This window comes from Macaca thibetana, chromosome 3, assembly GCF_024542745.1.
Source record: "Macaca thibetana thibetana isolate TM-01 chromosome 3, ASM2454274v1, whole genome shotgun sequence".
NCBI lineage: Eukaryota > Metazoa > Chordata > Mammalia > Primates > Cercopithecidae > Macaca > Macaca thibetana.
Genome location: NC_065580.1, coordinates 83,236,985 through 83,257,856, shown reverse-complemented (window position 1 = coordinate 83,257,856; position 20,872 = coordinate 83,236,985). Strand labels below are relative to the sequence as shown.

At 39.8% G+C, this 20,872-nt stretch overlaps 1 non-coding gene across 1 annotated transcript; it reads left to right on the top strand.

Moving 5' to 3' along the window:
* The first annotated feature begins 16,707 nt into the window (after positions 1-16,707).
* LOC126951821 (small nucleolar RNA SNORA64/SNORA10 family) lies at positions 16,708-16,838 on the top strand. The gene has a single exon (XR_007724669.1). It is a non-coding gene; the product is annotated as a small nucleolar RNA SNORA64/SNORA10 family (small nucleolar RNA).
* The last annotated feature ends 4,034 nt before the right edge of the window (positions 16,839-20,872 follow it).

The window sequence follows — 20,872 nt, the reverse complement described above, 5'->3', positions numbered from 1 at the left end:
TCCTTTTCTATACATGTGAAAACCACTTTAATTAAACATACAAAGGGAGATGTGGACTAGACATCTGAAACCAGGGGAGATGTCAGGACTGAAGATAGAAATTTTAGACTCAGCCGGGCACGGTGGCTCACGCCTGTAATCCCAGCACTTTGGGAGGCCGAGAAGGGCGGATCACAAGGTCAGGAGGTCGAGACCATCGTGGCTAATGCGGTGAAACCCCGTCTCTACTAAAAATACAAAAAAATTAGGCGGGCGTGGTGGCAGGCGCCTGTAGTCCCAGCTACTCGGGAGGCTGAGGCAGGAGAATGGCATTAATCCTGGAGGCGGAGCTTGCAGTGAGCTGAGATTGTGCCACTGCATGCCAGCCCAGTTTGAGACCAGCTTGGGCAAAATAGCCAAACCCCATCTCTACAAAAATACAAAAATTAGCTGGACGTGGTGACTTGTACCTGTAGTTCCAGCTACTTGGAAGGCTGAGGTGGGAATATTGGTTGTGCCTGGGAGAAGGAGGTTGCAGTGAACTGAGATTGTGCAACTGCACACTCCAGCCTAGGCAACAGAGAAAGACCCTGTCTCAAAGGAAAAAAAAAGAAGGAAGGAAGAAAAAAAGGGAGGGAGGGAGGGAGGAAGGAAGGAAGGAAGGAAGGAAGGAAAAGGAGAGGAAAGAAGGAAGGAAGGGGCAAAAGAAAAATGTAGCTGGGCAAGATGGTTCATTCCTGTAATCCCAGCACTTTGGGAGGCCAAGGCAGGAGGATTGCTTGAGGCCAGGAGTTTGAGACCAGCATAGGCAATAAAAGCCTGTCTCCACAAACAGACAAAATATATTTACAAAAAAAGATACATCCATCTATACACATACATATATTAGCTGGGTAGCCAGGGGCGGTGGTGTGTGCTTATAGACCTAGTTACTTGGGAGGCTGAGGCAGGAAGATCGCTTGAGCCCCAGAGTTTGAGTTTTCAGTGAGCTATGATTGTACCATTGCACTCCAGCCTGGGTGACAAAGCGAGACCCTATATCAAAAAGAAAAAGAAAAAGAAGAAAGCAAACAAACAAAAGGGTAGGAGCAGGTTGTTTTATAACAGTTTTTTGTACTAAAATTGGTAGGTGTAGATTAGTCGAGGTATGAGATTCTAAAAAGAAATGTCATCTTCTGAAAGTCACTTCGAAGAAGAGTTAGGATATTGTTTGATGGATGATAATGAATGTCCATTCCAGAGAGGGGGTCTGAATGCAAAACGGAAGACTTTAAAGAGGTCTGCACAGCTGGAGCAAAAATGATCCCTAAATAATTTTATGAAATAAGGTTGCAAAGCAGTAAAAGAGGCAATGGTGATTCTGCCAAGCGTATGTGGGAGAGAGCTTGTTGGGTCAGTGGAGAGAGGTGCTTACTTGTTCAGTAATATTTATCAGCACTTCCCCTACGCCATCTAAATAAAAACAACCTGCTTCCTAAGTCAGCACTTCAAAGCAAGTCTTCTGGCCCCCTAGTTTGACCAGACTGGACTCCAAGCCCTACTTTATGCCAAGGCTGCTGTAATCAATGGGCCACATTTCTTAGCAGTTGCAATCTTGAGCTCTGGAGACTACCAGATCTTGCTAGAAGCTCTGTTCTCCCCATTATTAACAGTGTGGCCATGTCTAGAGATTTAACACCTCTAAGCCTCTCTTCGCTCATTAGTGAAAAGAGGATTACAGAAGTGACTTCATAAAGTTATGCTGAGAATAAAATGAGAAAATGAGCATAGCATTTAGTATAGTGCATGTAATCACCATTCAGTAAAAGGCAGTTATTTATTGTTATTTGAATTCAAAATGTGATATTATGTGAGATGCATTTGAGTCTGTAACAGGGTTTGAGAACAGGAATACAATTAAAATCTCATGAAGATGATTGCTCCCAGGCTGGAAGGCAGGGGACTTAGGTTGCCAACTGAAGCTCAGTGTCCAAATTCAGTTGTCCTTCCACTACACCACTTCTTTCCTCCAGCTGCCTGTGCACCAATGGTCATTTACTGACCATATATACACACACACACACACACACACACACACACACACGTGTATGTGTGTGTGTGTGCGTGTGTGGGCTATACATGGATGTATGGGATTTTTTTGTTTTGTTTTGCTTTGTTTAAAAAAGAAAGAGTAGGTAGGTGTATGTGTGCCTGTGGTCCCAGCTACTCGGGAGGCTGAGGCAAGAGGATGGTTTGAAGCAAGGAGTTTGAGCCAGCCTGGGCAACATAGTGAGACCCTGTGTCTAAAATAAATAAATGAAACATAAAAAATAAATGAATAGATCTTTTTCTAAATCAAAAAACATATTCCATTTTTTTCTCACTGTCATTGACATTTTTTTGGTAATAAATGGATTTCTGAGCCTGTTTTAAATGACAGGGTCTGTTGTTCAAAGTCCCACTAGCACAGTGAGGCATTAAACTAACAGTTGTGAAGCTGCATTGTAACACAGGGACAGTCACTCAGCCCAACACTTTACATTACAATAGGCAAGCCTCTGTGAGGCAGCTTTGAAATCCCAGAGCTGTGGTCAAAGTACGGACCTCCTGGAAGGACAAAGTGTTCTGTTTGTGTAGCACAAGGGTGTGGCTTTTGTAGCTAGTAAAATAATCTGAACACAAAGGCCTCCAGATCCTGCAGAGCACTCCGCAGTGAACTGACTCAGCGGAAAGCGGTGGGAAAGGAAGCTGGTTCTTAGATTTCAGAACCTTCCAAAGCTACACCCACCCCGCTTAGTTCTGACCCTGTGCAACAGGAAGGGGGTTTCATCAGCTAATGTGTGTGCACGCCCACGCAGACACATCCACTGGGCAGAAGACAGGATGAGAAACGCAGTGGGAAGGAACTCTAGTGGAGCCCAGTGCCGGCTCTTTGCAGCCTCTTGCCAGACTCCTGCTTTTTCTTCCTTTCACTGATGCAAAACCTAGTTGCTCTCAGGGACTGAGGGAGGGAAGCCCTCTGATGATGTGGAGCGACTTTTAGCAACTGCTCTGAAAGAGGCTGCAAATCAAACATCCCCAGTTAGCATTGGGTGGATTGCTGAATATTGTGAAATAATCAAAGAAGCTTCGATGGAAGATGTCCACTGGAGATCTGTGTGTTGGAAGCAAAATATTGGTATGCACATTTCATGCACACAAATTAATTGAACAGTTAAAATCTATCAAAGGCATCAAGGGTAGGCTTTTTTTGTTTCTATTCACACACACCCCCTACTGCCACCAGCAGTTTAGGCTTCATCTCAATAAACAGAATACATGTTTAGAAACTTATATAATTTAAAACACTCTGATCCCTGAAAATTAAGAAAAAGGGGCCTGAATTTTTCATAATCAGTCCATATTGAATAGATCCCCCTCATAATTGCTCAATTTTAATTTCGTCAGATCATTTTGCCTAAAGACCACTTAGGCACCATCACCCAGAGATGTTTAAACTTCTTGTGAAAAAGACTACATATCAATGATCTGTGGAACTTAAATTCTAAGGAAATACATATTCAGAAAACAAAAATCATTCACTAGGATAAATTTCAATATAGAAACACTATATTGATTTACCTTTCCTGAAGCTACTAAAAAGTCCAGTAACTTAAGAACACATTTTTAAAATGTTTTAATTCACTAAATTACATATAATACATTTCCCAAAAAAGTTCAAAATACGCATGGACAGTTAGCAGAAGCTTTATTGTGAGATTTTTGCCAAAAAAAATTTATAAAGTTAACCCCAAAGCAACCTAATATGTTGATAGTCTCCTGCAAATTAAAATTCAATACATTATTGAATATTTTTATTTAAAGTTTTGAAAATGAAAGGTTAAAATACCTATAATTGGTAAAATATATGACTCCCTTCCCTTCACCAAGATTACTAAAGGTAATAGAGTGGGTTTTGTGTATGTGTTTGTGTGTGTGGTTTTTGTTGGACAGCGATTTATATCACAGCTTTTCTTCCTGTAACTGGATTACACGACTCCTTTTTTATTCTAAGTGTTCTGAAGGGCATAATTGGGAGCAGTAAAAGATAAACTGCACTGGCCATAATTATGTGATAATAGAACTCCAAGAAAGGTGAAGTTTCTTAAAAAGTATATGGAAGTTAGAGAATATTTCAATATACAATGTACTGTTCTTGAGAATGAATATTTGTCTTTGGAAGATGCGTATTCACCCAGACAGTGTGTGCTGAATATGTAGTATACCCTAGGCAGTGTTCTAGGTTCTAGGAATATAGTGGGGTGCAAGGCAGAAAACTTTCCTGCTCTCTTGGACCCTATAGCCCAGTGGAGGAAGACAAACATTAAACACATAAACAACCAAGTAAACGAGAAAATATCAAGTCATGGTAAATGCAAGGAGAAAATTACAACAATGTAATTTTACTTAGCAAATAAAAATACAGGAGACTGATTTATATGTGTGTGTGTGGATGTGGAAGGATGGATGCATGGATAGATAGAGAGTCCAGGAGAGGTACATCAGGACACACTACCCCAAAATATGGCACTTTGGCGTATTGAATATTTTAAGCTGAAGGAATTTGAGAAAATAGCATAAGCAGGAGGGTCTCTGTGAAGTTCTCCCTCCCTGCTCCCCTGAAGCAGGTCATAAAACCTAGGAAGCAGGTTCTGACCTCCCCTTGAAGCAGTGCATAAGATCCTTATGTGAGAGGTGCTTCCCTATTCCTGGAGGAAGGGAATATCCTTATCTCCAAGGACACGGAGTCACAGAGAGTAATCTGAACAAATAAGCCTTGGCAAGTTTCTCCCAGCTCATTACATGTAGCTCATATCCCTTTGGTTCTATCACGTTTCTCCATGACTTTCCACTCTTTATCAAACCTGCTGTGGAAAAACACTCAGGTTTAAAACTGTTTATTGAGTTTTCATTTCCTTCTGAACGTTCCCATGTCGCATAAAACTGATATTAAATAAATGTGTATGCTTTTTGCTTGTTAGTCTTTCATTTGATACAGGGGTGTCAGGCACTGAACCTAAGATAAGTAGAGTAAAACTATTTATTCTCCCCTAGAACACACACATACTCTTAATGCTGCTAGGACCATGGTTCCCAATCATGATACCGGGAACCCACAGGATTGTTATAGAGTGTTTTTAAATTTTTAGGGGAACACAGAAATAGCAGTCAGACACTACACAAACTGCTACTACTAAATTTGGGCCTAACTACTTAATAAACGAATGAGATATTCCTATTTTCCTAGAGTCACCATGAAAAAATTACTTGGATATTAAGTGTGGAATGAACTAGGAATATTTGAGAATCTTTGTGCTAGGAACATCTTTAATGGCTATGCGTGTACATAGGAATGGCTTTGTTGCATTGTTTTTAAATTAAATTGAAACCATATTAAAAATAAATACATTCAATCTGTTTTTCTTTCTTGAAAACAAATTTTACAAACTTACTCTAAGCAAATCCTCAGCTAGATTTTCATATTTCAGTTTAGCATTTATATTTACTGCCATTGTGACTTGGAACATTTCATGTTACTTTTATTCCTCAAATTTGTATATTTTAAAAGACCTGTGATACTTATTATGACTGCAGATATTGTAACTTAAAAATACAATGACTTGGCCGGGCGCGGTGGCTCAAGCCTGTAATCCCAGCACTTTGGGAGGCCGAGACGGGCGGATCACGAGGTCAGGAGATCGAGACCATCCTGGCTAACACAGTGAAACCCCGTCTCTACTAAAAAATACAAAAAACTAGCCGGGCGAGGTGGTGGGCGCCTGTAGTCCCAGCTACTCGGGAGGCTGAGGCAGGAGAATGGCGTAAACCCGGGAGGCGGAGCTTGCAGTGAGCTGAGATCCGGCCACTGCACTCCAGCCTGGGCGACAGAGTAAGACTCCATCTCAAAAAAAAAAAAAAAAAAATACAATGACTTTAGATATTTGTTGGCAGAAATACAGAGTATGTTATGTTTCTTGATCTTTGTGTTACAAAAGTTTAAATGAATAAACTAATGTACAAACAACTTATAATTTTATTTCTGCCATGTAATATTTATACCAGTAAAGTTTGCCAAATGATAAACATAATTTCAATAAGCTTATGAAATTGCTGAATTTCAAAATGAAAGCCTATGGTTGACATTTCATTTCACCTGCTGGGAGACAGACACAGTAGGTTTTCCACAGAAGATAAGAACATACTGGAAGATTACTATGAAAAATTTAAAAGAAAATGTACCAATTCCATGTCCTCTATCAGACTTTATTATAGTTTTAACTATACATTACCAAACATTTAAAAGTCAACAGAACTCAATTACTTGCCAAATCATTATACAATGTCATTAGCTAATAAATCTGAGGACAAAGTCTCCCTAACCATGTTACAGGATGTTTCTCCAGTGGTTTCGATAGTTTGCTAATTATCTACATTACACAAGAGTCAAGAGCATGACAGAGGCAGGTCTAGCCTGCTATGCTTTATTACTGCTATCATTACTGCTGTCATTTTCTCAAGTACTTTCAGTAAATGCGTGTCAAACGAGTAGTTTAGCTGGAAAATTAATCATTATTTTAAAATCACTTGTTATTGTGAGCCTTAATATTTCTATCACTAAATGCAAAATAATACTTATTACCTTTTTTCCTGAGACTCTGTGTAATAAGGGTAGTATTATAATTTGTTGACTATTATGCTTGATAGTATCATTATGAAAATATTTTTCTTACTAATAACAATCCAGAAGGGAAACACTCAGAAAAATATTTTCCTTTAACAACTTTGAAAACAAATTTTCAAAAGTTTTTATCTACTCACACGACATTTATCTTTTTTACCAGTTATGAGTGAGACCAACAGGAATAAAATGAAGGCCTTAAAAGAATGAACAAGGTGATTGTGCTTGACTTGGTGACTTTCTGGTTTTAAAAGTAGCAGTGAAGAAACCATCTAGATTCAAAGTAATGATGAGTAATTCTACCTACGCTAAGATAGGAAGTCCAAGGCGATGACTGAAGCAGAATTTCTAGATATATAGAAATGAGCAGAAACCTAGAGACAGAGGGACTGCCAAGCTGCAGTTGTTCATGTGACTACTCAAACATTTTGAGTTTACGTGAATTGCCTATGAACTCTGTGAACTTCTAAACCATAATAAAAGTGTCGGTCGGGCCCAATGGCTCATGCCTGTAATTCCAGCACTTTGAGAGGCCGAGGCAGGTGGATCACCTGAGGTCAGGAGTTCGAGACCAGCCTGGCCAACATGGCAAAAACCCGTCTCTACTAAAAATACAAAAATTAGCTGGGCGTGGTGGCTGTAGTCCCAGCCACTTGGAAGGCTGAGGCAGGAGAATTGATTGAACCCGGGAAGCGGAGGTTGCAGTGAGCTGAGATTGCACCATGGTGCTCCAGCCTGGGCGACAAGAGCGAAACTCCGTCTCAAAAAAAAAAACAAAAAAAACAAAACAGTAAAGTGTCACTGTGCTGTGTCCAAGATATAATCATAATGAGCCTTCATGTGAACTCCATCCTGTTACAACCAGCTTTCAATAGGCCTGAAATGCTTGTCAAGATGTGACCCATTATCCATGTCCCATATCAAATATACACAGATGATTTCAGTAGTAAGTAATACTACTACTTAGTTTAAGAAATTTTTTATATATAAAATATATAATTGGGGTAGTTGTATGCTTTAATATTTAAAGAATTGTCCATTTCTATAAGGCATAGAGAAAGTTAGCTTTAGTGGATTTTGTATTACATGACTATTCCCTTTTTTGTCATCTCAAAGCATATTTTTTCTTTCTAAATTGATTGTCTTTGAAAATTGAACATATCAGGTTTTAGATGTCCAGTACTGAGAAGCCATAATGACTTCCTGAGTTAGAATCTGAGACTCAGTTATTACAACAGAGAATCTATCTCTCTTATGATTTGGGGCAGAAAACAAGTTGAGAATCAGTAATCTGGATTTATTTATTGTATTTGCACAATGTAATATTGGACCAATTTCTCCAAGTGCCTAACTTCCTTTCTTGGAAGTTATGGAGCAATAACTTTTAATTGGAGAGTGATAAAACCAACCCACATTCCACATTGTTGAGATGCTTAACTAATAAGCATGTTTTAAAGGCACTTACACAATGGAGAGCCCTTTAACCAAAAAAATAAAAATTGATTTGCCTACTAAGTCCATTAACTGTACATAATGACACAATTTATTTGCACAAAAATTTTAGAATATTGGCAGTATTGGGTAATATAAAAAGATTTTTAATAGAGGCTTTAAAAGCCACCAAAAAATACAGTACTAAAAATTATATGGTATTAAACATAATAAAATTCTGATCCATTGCAAAGTCAGAGGTTATATGCAAAATATGCCAAAGGCTCCCAACCTGAGGGCTGGAAAAAACAGGACACCAGGCCTATAAGGAATAGTTGTGTTTCCTGTTGCTCAGTAACAACCCTGACCATGAAGAGAGATTTCACTGTGTCTAATTTTCTCTGGTCCTCTATAGGATGACTAGAGCAGAAGAAAAGAGTTAAGCAAAAGCCAGAATTCAGAAGATCAACTAGAAATTAACCTGCAGTATGTGGATCATCACTCTTAATGAAGAGAAATCATTCTGCTGCTTATGCAAATTCTATTGGTCTCTTCTGTGTTATAGTGTAGCTCAGTTTCTTCCTGAAACTCTTTGTATTCCTCTAAGATAACTCTTCTAGTATTATAGGAATTATTAATATTTTTAACCTGTCGGCTTGTTTTATCATATCTGAACTCTGCAGACTTTGTCTCATTCATCTTCGTATGCCTAATGCTTGTTCCCATTAAGTATTATGAGTGAATATATAAAGACAAAATATTAGGATATATTTTCAAGTTTTTTTTTTTTTTTTTGACAGAGTCTTGCTGTGTTGCCAAGGCTGGAGTGTAGTGGCACAAATTTTGGCTCACAGCAGCCTCTGCCTCCTGGGTTCAAGCAATTCCCACGGCTCACCCTCCTGAATAGCTGAGATTACAGGCATGTGCCAACATGCTCGGCTAATTTTTGTATTTTTAGTAGAGACAGGGTTTTACCATGTTGGCCAGGCTGGTCTTGAGCTTCTGACCTCAAGTAATCCGCCCGCCTTGGTCCTCCCAAAGTGCTAGAATTATAGGCTTGAGCCACCATGCCTGGCCTATTTTCAAGATCTTAAAAAAATTAAGAAAAAATTTGATTCCCAGAACCTTACTTCTGTACACATAAAAAATGCAAAAATCTTTAAATCTTAATTTAGATTTAAAAATGTGTTATTCTCTTTCTTTCTTCCTCCTCTTTCATTCCACCCTTTACTTTGTCCTTTACTTACTATTCATTGAAAAAGCAATTAGACAGGTAAAAAGGGGTAGGAAGTCAGTCTAGCAAGCTTGGTAGATTAACTACATATGGGGGGATTGAGCAATTAATACAGTAAGATAATGGAAGCCATTATCATCTTACTGTCAGAGAAGGAATATATGAATGTGACAAGGAAGAAACTACAATAAACTCTGTGGTGACAGGAAATATGAATCGGAGGTGTTGGTGTGTACTCATAAATAAGTATATGTGTGTATATATAAATATATAGGTAGGTAGATATACATACACACACATGCACACATACACATATGTGAGGGAGAGAAAAAGAGAGAGGGAAATAGAGCAATAGCGATATTCATGTATATAAATTATTTTTCCACTGAGGGAGGCATAGAAGGAGCAGTATCCTTGTAGCATATCTAGTACCCAGATCTTGATTTCTAAATGCCACTCTGCTGAAAGAAATAAGGCTTCTTAGAGGAATGGCTGACCTCAGGACTGGGACAAGGAAAGAATAAATGAACTTAAATCATCTGATTGTGCCAGGAAGTAATGAAGTGCTGAAAGAATAATGAGAACATGTAAAAATACACAGAAGCCAACCTGGAAAAGAGCTTACTCCTACTGGTCAAATCTGTTTTTATTTATTTTTATTTTTGTTTTTATATATATTTTGAGCATCAAAAGAAATGATGACAGTACTGAATTATAGCACATTGAATAAATAGGAATTCATGAGTCCTCAGTGATATAGATAAAGAAATGGGAAGTTTAATACCAAATAATGTAGAAGGAGTGAAAGCATTAGAAAATCAACATTTTTCAATCAATGTAGCAATAATCAGGCAAGACATAGCAATGAATGCTAAAACTAACAGATAAAAGTAGGTGGAGGAACAGAATTTTACAGTCTCAAAATTTCTCCCCACAAAATAATTACTCATTCCAAAATGTATAAAAACATTGTACCTTTACAACAGAGAAGCCTCACAGAAGCCATCTCATTTAAATGATCAAATTTGACATCACTAGTAATGGGAAACATTGACACCATGTGCCACATGATAGGATGCAAGGAAAGTAGCACAGCATCACTTCCGTGAAATTTCATCAAAAAATGCATTACCTGGAAATAATTATGAGGAAACATTAGATAAACCCAAATTCAGGGGCAGTTTCCAAAACAACTGACCTATAATTTTCAAATATGACATGGCCATGAAAGGAAGGAAGAAGAAACTGTTCCAATATGAGACAACCAGATACCATACTAATTCTGGACTGCATGCCTTTACCATAAAGAACATTATTAAAACAACTGGCTAACCCCGGATGAGGTCTCTGCATGAAAGGTATTCATACCTTTTTTTGTATGATTCTTTCAACTTTTCTCCAACTTTCAAATTGTTCCAAAATTGAAAGTGAAAAAAAAATGTTTAAAGTGCTAGTCCTTGACTCTGACCTGGATGATTAAATATCCTAATAGTCAATTTCATATAAAAAATAACTTGATACATTTGTATAACCAAGTTCAAGCATTGTGAACACACAGTAAGTGGTGACTCACAAAATGCCTCACCAGTGAATTACCAGTAATATTATTAGTAGTACTTAGCATTCATGTAGCACCCACATTGTTGTACATAATACAGCAGAGTAATGGCTCCCTCAAGGAGCTGCTTTTCTAAGAAACAAAAGCTACAGTGTGTGTGTGTGTTTGTGTGTGTGCATATATATATTTATGCATATATCCAAATACAATGTTTGCAAAGCAATGTAGAACTATGGGTCAGATGTCACAAAGACAATTGACTCAGACTATTCCTCTCCCTTTTATTTCAGGTTTAAGGAGGCACAAATCCAGGTGTTCACACATTACCAAATTACTACTCTGTAGTTTGAAAGGAATGACAATGACATCCTGTCTGTGGTAATGGCTAATTTAGTATACACTGCACCTGTAAAACTGCAGGCCATCAACATTTCAGGAAGGCTATGTAATCAAAATGGTGACACTTATTACTTAGAATTATTGGTGACTTCAAGTACAGCACAAGCCCTCTCTCCACCTGACTTTCAATTACAACAGAGGGTGAGAAGAGTCCAATAAAGGCAGAATCTGAAGATGTCTGTGGCTGCCTGCTGCTCCTCCTGCAAATCTGAGCTCCCTGAACATTCCTCTCTGTAGCCAAGAGGCAAAATTTGAAACCCTGTCTCTACTAAAAATAGAAAAATTAGCCAGGCATGGTGGCAGGCACCTGTAATCCCAGCTACTTGGGAGGCTGAGGCAGGAGAATTGCTTGTACCTGGGAGGCGGAGGTTGCAGTGAGCTGAAATCGTGCCATTGCACTCCAGCCTGGGTGACAATAGCAAAACTCTGTCTCAAAAAAAAAAAAAAAAAAAAAAAAAAAAGATTTTGTAATTTGCAGCAACATGGATGGAATTGGAAGTCATGTTAAATGAAATAAGTTAGGCACAGAAAGACAAACTTCATATGTCTGCACTTCTTTGTAGGAACTAAAAATCAAAACAATTGAACCCATGGAGCTAGAGAGTAGAAGGGTGGTTACCAAAGGATGAGAAGGGTAGTGGAGGGGTGGAGAGGAAGTGCGGATGGTTAATGGGTACAAAATAAAAATAGATACAAAGAATGAATAAGACCTAGTATTTGATAGCACAACTGGGCCACTATAGTAAATAATAATTTAATTGTACATTTTAACATAGTAAAAAAGTATAATTGGACTGTTTGTAACACAAAGGATAAATGCTTGAGGGTATAGATATCCTATTTTCCATGATATGATTATAATGCATTACATACCTGTATCAGGGCATCTCATGTACTCCCATTAGTATATACACCTACTATGTACCCACAACAGTTTTTTAAAAAAAGAATCTCTAGTTTGGAAAAAAAAGTATCTGATCTTTTAAAAATATGTATTGATCAATGAATAAGGAATTACAAAGCACTAAATTATACCTTATACCCTCTTTTTAAAATTATACTATGATTATATATATGAAATCAATGTAAATATGCATAAATAGAAAGGATTCATATTCTAGAATTTCATATTCTCGAATAATATAAATAATGATACAGGCTAGTGTCAAACGTCTCTGAAAAGACAGATGGAAATAAAACTGAAATGAATGTAGTAGCATAGGGATCAGCTCTGCTTTACTTCATGTTCTTTGTTTGGAAAGAAATTAGTTCTTTCTGGAACCTTGGTCTATATTGAGTCATGCTGGGGCTTTGCTTGGCTCAAGGCTTCACCGTTTTTTATTATCTGTTAGCAACCACATCTGGAAGGACTGCCTTTTTTTCACCCCTAACATGGTAGCTTTTTGTAGTCTCCTCATGCATTACAGACCTATTATAGAAGAATCATGGAACTAATATATGGGTGAAAGAAAGAATATACATTTTCTCATGCTGTTTTGGCTAAATATCTCTATAGCCTTGTTTATCCATATCCAGGACTTTTTTTTTTTTTTTTTTTTTTTTTTTGTAGATGGTGTCTTGTTCCAGCCCAGGCTGGAGTGCAGCGGCACAATGGCACGGTCTTGGCTCATTGCAACCTCCGCTTCCGGGGCTAAGCAATTCTCCTGCCTCAGCCTCCCGGCTAATTTTTGTATTTTTAGTAGAGATAGAGTTCCGCCATGTTGGCCAGGCTGGTCTCAAACTCCTGACCCCAGGTGACACACTCGCCTCAGCCTCCCAAAGTGTTAGGATTACAGGCGTGTGCCACCATGCCCGGCCCAGGACTTTTTATTTATGGGATTTTAAAGCCCTGAATCTCTAATTGAAAAAAAGAAAATACAAAAAAAAAAAAAAAAAAACAAAAACAAAAAACCAGACGTTCACAGAGAAGGGTTTCCTCCTGGATGGCCTCATTTCCAGAATGGTTTCTGCCATTCTGAAAGCACCAGTCACTTGGTTCGAAAAACTCTTTTTTTTTTTTTTTTTTTGAGACGGAGTCTCGCTCTGTCACCCAGGCTGGAGTGCAGTGGCCGGATCTCAGCTCACTGCAAGCTCCGCCTCCCGGGTTTACGCCATTCTCCTTTCTCAGCCTCCCGAGTAGCTGGGACTACAGGCGCCCGCCACCTCGCCCGGCTAGTTTTTTGTATTTTTTTTAGTAGAGGCGGGGTTTCACCGTGTTAGCCAGGATGGTCTCGATCTCCTGACCTCGTGATCCGCCCGTCTCGGCCTCCCAAAGTGCTGGGATTACAGGCTTGAGCCACCGCGCCCGGCCTTTTTTTTTTTTTTTTTTTTTTTTTTTTTTTGAGACGGAGTCTCGCTCTGTCACCCAGGCTGGAGTGCAGTGGCCGGATCTCAGCTCACTGCAAGCTCTGCCTCCCGGGTTCACGCCATTCTCCTGCCTCAGCCTCCCGAGTAGCTGGGACTACAGGCGCCCGCCACCTTGCCCGGCTAGCTTTTTGTATTTTTTAGTAGAGACGGGGTTTCACCGTGTTAGCCAGGATGGTCTCGATCTCCTGACCTTGTGATCCGCCCGTCTCAGCCTCCCAAAGTGCTGGGATTACAGGCTTGAGCCACCGCGCCCGGCTGAAAAACTCTTTAGTCAACTTCAGCTCAAGCAACTTTGACGTCAATGAGCACAAACGATAAAAGTTTTAACTTTTTATTATTATTTACATTTTAAGATTTTTTTTAGCAACAAAAGAATATAAATGCTGCTTCATTTAAAGAGAATATAATTTGAATGCATAGCTATAATATGAAATAATTGATATAAGTTCTAAAATTAAAGAGACCTAGATTCAACAGGTAGCTCTGCCTTAACCATATAACTTTCAGCAAGTTACTTAATTACCTTAAGTTGATTTGGTTTTCTGTGTGACTAATAGTGCTACTTTAAAAATCCCATCGCTTTTTCTTTTTTGAGACAGTCTCTCTCATTTGCCCAGGCTGGTGGTAGTGGCATGACCTCAGCTCACTGCAACCTTTGTGTCACCCATTCAAGCAAATCTCTTGCCTCAGCCACCCAAATACCTGCAATTACAGGTGTGTGCCACCACAGCCAGCTACTTTTTGTATTTTTAGTAGAGATGGGGTTTCTCCATGTTGCCCAGGCTGCTCTTGAACTCCTGACTTCAAGTGATCCACCTGCCTTGTCCTCCCAAAATGCTGGGATTACAAGCATAAGCCACCACACATGATCTTCATAGCTATTTTTAATTTGCAAATCTAGACATAAAAGAAACCAAATCTCTGAATAAAGAATCTAGCCTCAATATGTTAGATGATTTTCAGGAAACCAAGAAAGTGAGATAAAAACAATAATTCAGCCAGGTGCGGTGGCTCATGCCTGTAATCCCAGCACTTTGGGAGGCCAAGGCGGGCTGCTCACAAGGTCAGGAGTTTGAGACCAGCCTGACCAACATGGTGAAACCTCGTCTCTACTAAAAATACAAAAATTAGTCAAGCGTGGTGACATGCACCTGTAATCCCAGCTACTCAGGAGGCTGAGGCAGGAGAATTGCTTGAACCCGGGAGGCAGAGGTTGCAGTGAGCCGACATCATGCCACTGCACTCCAGCCTGGGCGACAGAGAGACTCAGTCTCAAAACCAAAAAATACAAAAAACAATAATCCAAGTTAGTGACTTAGATAGAGTTTAGACCAGGATGATAACAATAGAAATGTAGGTAAAAAAAAGCTTTGGGGACATTTTAAGGAAAGATATGGCAAAACAATTAATTAATTTAAGGTCATTTTAAAATGGAAATCAGGTTATGTCAATTCTTAAAACTTTTTAGTATCTTCATATTGTTTTTAGAATAAAATTTATTTTTTACTGTTCCAGAACAATCTTCCAGTTGAGAGAACTGGAAAAACTAGACAATTTTTGTTTTTTAACTGTTTGAAGGCATCAGAAAGCTACAAAGAAAGTGAAAATGTGGGGGAAAGATCTGAAATAAATCAAACCCAGAGAGATGATCTAACTCAACCCTTTCTGCCAATAACAAAAGCAAAATCTTTCTGGGGAAAGATAACACCCTACTGAGCCTCAAATCGCAACTACAATTTTTTTTTTTTTTTTTTGAGACGGAGTCTCGCTCTGTCGCCCAGGCTGGAGTGCAGTGGCCAGATCTCAGCTCACTGCAAGCTCCGCCTCCCGGGTTTACACCATTCTCCTGCCTCAGTCTCCTGAGTAGCTGGGACTACAGGCGCCCGCCACCATGCCCAGCTAGTTTTTTGTATTTTTAGTAGAGACAGGGTTTTACCGTGTTAGCCAGGATGGTCTTGATCTCCTGACCTCATGATCCGCCTGTCTCGGCCTCCCCAAGTGCTGGGATTATAGGCTTGAGCCACCGCGCCCGGCCTACAATTTTTATTTACAATGTTTGGCAGTCAATCAGATAAAAAGAAGAAATGTAAAAGGGCAAAAGTTGATTAAAATAAGAGACAGACCCATAGATACCTAGATGTTGATGTTATCTGACAGGTGCTTCAAGTCATGTATTCAAGAAGCTCTACAAAGCTCTAAAGAGTACAAAGAAAACCACCCCTGGACACATAGTCCCACTGCAAAAGCTAAAAATAAAAAAGAAAAATCTTATAAGCAACCAGAGAATAAAAGACGTATTACCTTCACAAGAGCAAAAAACAGACTAACAGCTGACCTCCCAGCAAAAACAATGGAAACAAGAAGAAAATAGATGACATGTGTGAAATAATGAGATATATAAAAATAGATATTATAATATCTATCTATATATATGTTTTTGTCCATAGTTTCTGGCTTATAACTCCCATATCCCTTGTTACAGTCTTTAGTTATAATGTTGGGGCACTTAAAACCTCAGATACAGGCCTCAGAAAACAGAATCTCTCTTTCTTACCTCCTGCCTCCTTTCATCTGCTCCTCCTCTTTCAAAGTCAGAAAACTTCCTTGCCTTTCTGTCTTGGAGCTGGCCATAAAGAAATTCTCTGACTTATCTTATGTGATTGTAGGCCACAAGATCACCATTTCAGAAGGGGCCCTGCCCCATTCCCTGGAGGAAAGAATGCAGCAGAGAGAGGACAAAAAGAATCTGAACAGATAGACCTTGCTGGGTTTCCCCACTCAGCTTATTAGTATTAGATCATATGTTTTGTGTCTAATCACATTTCTATACAGCTGTCGTTTATGCCCATCCAATGAAGCCTCCATAAAAGACACAAGAAGACTGGGTTTCGAGAGCTTCTGAATAGCTGAACGCATTGGAGGCTCCTGGAGGTTGGTGGTCAGGGAGGGCATGGACACCCTGAACCTCTTCCCCAATACCTTGCCCTGTGAATTTCTTCACCTACATCCTTTGTAATCTCCTTTGTAATAAACCAGTAAATGACTCTCTTGGCTCTGTATAGTTACACCTGGCTTCATTTGTGTGACTTCTGCAATGGGAAGAGAGAAAAAAGGTCCCTTGGTACCTCAGCTCGGCCTTATGGTGGCCTCTTTCCTTGAAGGGTGCAACAAAAGCAGGAGAAAAAAAAAGCAAGGAAATAAATAAACTGATAAACATATATTCAGTTTCCCTGAATTCTGCAAGCCGCTCTAGCAAGTTAAATCCAAAGAGAGAGTGTGGAAACTCTACATTGAAGCTGGTAGGTCAGAAGTTCCACAGGCCCAGACTTGTGACTGATGAGGGTCAGGGGTGGTCTTGGGCACTGAGCCCTCAATCTGTGTTTTTTTTTTTTTCTTTTTGAGACAGAGTTTCACTCTTGTCGCCCAGGCTGGAGTACAGTGGCACATCTCGGCTCACTGCAACCTCTGCCTCCCATGTTCAAGCAATTCTCCTGCCTCGGCCTCCTAAGTAGCTGGGATTACAGGTGCCTGCCACCATGCCCAGCTAATTTTTGTATTTTTAGTAGAGATGGGGTTTCATCATGTTGGCCAGGCTGGTCTTGAACCCCTGACCTCAGGTGATCTGCCTGCCTCAGCCTCCCAAAGTCCTGAGATTACAGGTGTGAGCCACCGCACCTGGCTTCAATCTGTGGTTTTATGTGCAGGAAAATAGTGTCAGAATTGACTTGAATTGGAGGACACCTAGGTGATTTCTGCTGCAGAATTGATTGCTTGCTTGCTTGCTGGTGGGAAGAAATCCCCACACATTTGGTCACAGAAATCTTCTGTCTGTGATTATTGCTGTTGAGTGAGAGGATAGCTCACTTTCTCAAAAAAATACTTTGAATTTTTTTATCCCCACTCTCCTGACATACTTTAAAGTACACCTGATGCTGGAAAAACACAGATTTGAAATGCATGGGTCCACTTACATGCAAATTTTTCTCAGAAAATATATTAGAAAATTTTTTGGAGATTTGGAGCAATTTGAAAAACTCACAGATGAACTGCATCACCTAGAAATAGCAAAAATTTTTTTAAAAAGTATGTCACGAATGCATAAAATATATGTAGACATAGTCTATTTTATTATTTACCATCCTAAAATATACACATCTTTTATAAAAAGTTAAAATTTACCAAAACTTTCTCTCACACATTTACAGACCATACATGACACCATTTGCTGTTGACAGAAACTTAAAACAAAAATAAAGATGCAGTATTCAATCATAACTGCTTCAAATTCATTATAGTACCTATCTTACTACTGTAACAATTTCGTAGCCACCTGCTGTGGCTATTGCAGTAAGCTCAAGTGTTGCAAGTATACACTTAAAATGTTGTGTCATGCTCACACTTGTAATCCCAGCAATCTGTGAGGCTTAGGTGGGTGGAGGTCAACGAGGAAACTCCATCTCTACCAAAAAATGCAAAAATTAGCCCGGCACGGTGATGCACTCCTGGAATCCCAGTTACTTGGGAGGCGGAGGCAGAGAATCGCTTGAAACCAGGAGGGAGAGGTTGCAGTGAGCCGAGATTGCGCCACTACACTCCAACCTGGGCGACAGAAAGACTCTGTCTCAAAAAAGAAGAAGAAGAAAAAAAGTCATGCTACGCTAATTATTACCATGCGAGCAGTTGTCTCTCCAGTAAATTGCATATTACAGTAAAAAGTGATCCCTCACGGTTCTCACTTGTTTTTTCACTGTGTCTGGTGCAATACCCTAAACCTTGAATAAGAAACATGGGAATCATACGAAGTGCCCCAAGGGGTGCTGGAACTGCGCTCAAGAAGCAGAGAAAAGGGCCGGATGCAGTGGCTCACGCTTGTAATCCCAGCACTTGGGCAGGCCGAGGCGGGTGGATCACGAGGTCAGGAGATGGAGACCATCATGGCTAACACGGTGAAACCCCGTCTCTACTAAAAATACAACAAATTAGCAGACGTGGTGGCGGGCACCTGTAGTCCCAGCTACTCGGGAGGTTGAGGCAGGAGAATGACATGAACCTGGGAGGCGGAGCTTGCAGTGAGCTGAGATGGCACCACTGCACTCCAGCCTGGGCGACAGAGTGAGGCTCCGTCTCAAAAAAAAGAAGTGGAGAAAAGTTATGACATTAAAAGGAAAAGTTGAATATTTGGATATACACCATAGATTGAGGTCTGAAGCTGTGGTTGCCCACTATTTCAGGCAAACTATTCATCTTGAAGACACATGACATAAGCTTACAGTATTGATCAATACAGCACAGTACTTATGTCACCTATTTTCTCTTCCTTATAATTTTCTCAATACCATTTTCTTTTCTCTAGCTTACTTTATTGTACGAATACAGCATATAATACAAATAACATACAAATTATGTGTTAATTTTCTGTTTGTTATCAGTAAGACTTCTGGCCAACCATAGGTTATTAGCGGTTAAATTTTTACGGGAGTGGGCCAGGTACGGTGGCTCATGCCTGTAATCCCAGCGCTTTGGGAGGCCGAGATGAGTGGATCACGAGGTCAGGAATTCGAGACCAGCCTGGCCAACATGGTGAAACCCCGTCTCTACTAAAAATGCAAAAATTAGCTCGGTGTGGTGGTGCCCACCTGTAGTCCTAGCTACTCAGGAGGCTGAGGCAGGAGAATCACTTGAACCCAGGAGGCGAAGGTTGCAGTGAGCCAAGATCGCACCATTGCACTCCAGCCTGTGTGACAGAGCGAGACTCTATCTCAAAAAACAAAAACAAACAACAACAACAACAACAACAAAAAATTAAGGGAGTCAAAAGGTACACACAAATTTTCAGCTGTGTAGGGGTCAGTGCTCCTAATGCCCTCCTTGTTCAATGATCAACTGTACTAAAAGAAAACGAATGCCAACCTTGAAATTCTGTACACAGTGAAAATATCACTTAAAAATAAAACTAAATAAATCTTTTCGGAAACCAAAAAGGAAAGACTCTGTCTTTAGAATCTATACTGAGAAAACACTAAAGGAAGTTCTTCAGACAGAAGAAAAATGATCGCAGAATCCAAAATTAAAGTTTTGCTAGATTTTAGTTCTAATAAACCTATAGAGATTCAAGAAAAAAAATTAGTACAGAAAGGATAAATATGCAAAAAGTAATAATAGTCATGTCTTGAGGATCTTAAATGCGTTGAGCTAAAAATTCACAAACAAAAGCCCACGGGGTGTGGTGGCTCACGCCTGTAATCCCAACACTTTGGGAGGCCAAGGCGGGCAGATCATGAGGTCAGGGGTTTGAGACCAGCCTGGTCAACATGGTGAAATCCCATCTTTACTAAGAATACAAAAATTAGCTGGGTGTGGTGGCACACGCCTGCAGTCCCAGCTACTCGGGAGGCTGAGGCAGGATCGCTTGAACCCTGGAGGTGGAGGTTGCAGTGAGCCTACACTGTGGCAATGCACTCCAGCCTGGGCCACAGTGCAAGACTCTGTCTCAAAAAAATAAAAATAAATAAAAAATAAAATAAAAAGCCTATATATCACAGGGGGAGGCGGGTGGGGGAGGGTGGCAAATACAATTTTAAAAAGCTTTATGTTTTTATATTGTCCAAAAAGTAGAAGTGGTAAATGTACTAATTTACATTAAGCTTTAGTCAGTCAAGGACGTATGCGGCCGGGCGCGGTGGCTCAAGCCTGTAATCCCAGCACTTTGGGAGGCCGAAACGGGCGGATCACGAGGTCAGGAGATCGAGACCATCCTGGCTAACACGGTGAAACCCCGTCTCTACTAAAAATACAAAAAACTAGCCGGACGAGGTGGCAGGCGCCTGTAGTCCCAGGTGCTCCGGAGGCTGAGGCAGGAGAATGGCGTAAACCCGGGAGGCGGAGCTTGCAGTGAGCAGAAATTCAGCCACTGCACTCCAGCCTGGGCGACAGAGCGAGACTCCATCTCAAAAAAAAAAAAAAAAAAAAAAAAAAAAAAAAAAAAAAAAAAAAAAAAGGATGTCTGCTGTAACTGTGGAATAACAAAAAGAATAGTAAAAGAATGTATAACAATGGGGATAGGGTAAGAATAAAAAAGACTTAATAAATCTAAAAGAAAGAAAGGACATAAAAATAACAAATGGTCAAATGGAAAAATGTGGTAGATTTAAACAAAATATCAGTAATTTGTAACTAAATATATAAAGACTAAGTAAAAGCAAACTAT